Genomic DNA, 228 nt, shown 5'->3' with positions numbered 1-228 from the left:
CCGCCCCGCCCCGCCCCTGTCCCTTCCTCCTGCGGCCCCGAAATCTGCGTGCACGCGGGGGCCCCGCCCCTCTTACCCTGGGCCCTCGGGTTCGGCCCTCCACAGCAGGCTTAGGCTCGTTCCCGGGCCACGCTAGGTTCCAGAACTTTCCGGAAGGCGCCGCGCGCTCTGCGGGTCAAGGGTCACGCCGCGTCACTTCCGGGGGTACGCGGGGAAGTCGTTCCTTCC

General features: G+C 71.9%; 1 protein-coding gene across 1 annotated transcript in view; it reads right to left on the bottom strand.

Moving 5' to 3' along the window:
• Positions 1-228, bottom strand: part of HSPD1 (heat shock protein family D (Hsp60) member 1) — a 22,221-nt gene that overhangs the window by 12,748 nt on the left and 9,245 nt on the right. The gene's annotated exons all lie outside the window — the stretch shown is intronic.

This window comes from Carlito syrichta, unplaced genomic scaffold (genome assembly GCF_000164805.1).
Source record: "Carlito syrichta isolate Samal-C Ts95f unplaced genomic scaffold, Tarsius_syrichta-2.0.1 Scaffold306547, whole genome shotgun sequence".
NCBI classification, from domain to species: domain Eukaryota; kingdom Metazoa; phylum Chordata; class Mammalia; order Primates; family Tarsiidae; genus Carlito; species Carlito syrichta.
This window is presented reverse-complemented; position numbering and strand designations above follow the sequence as displayed.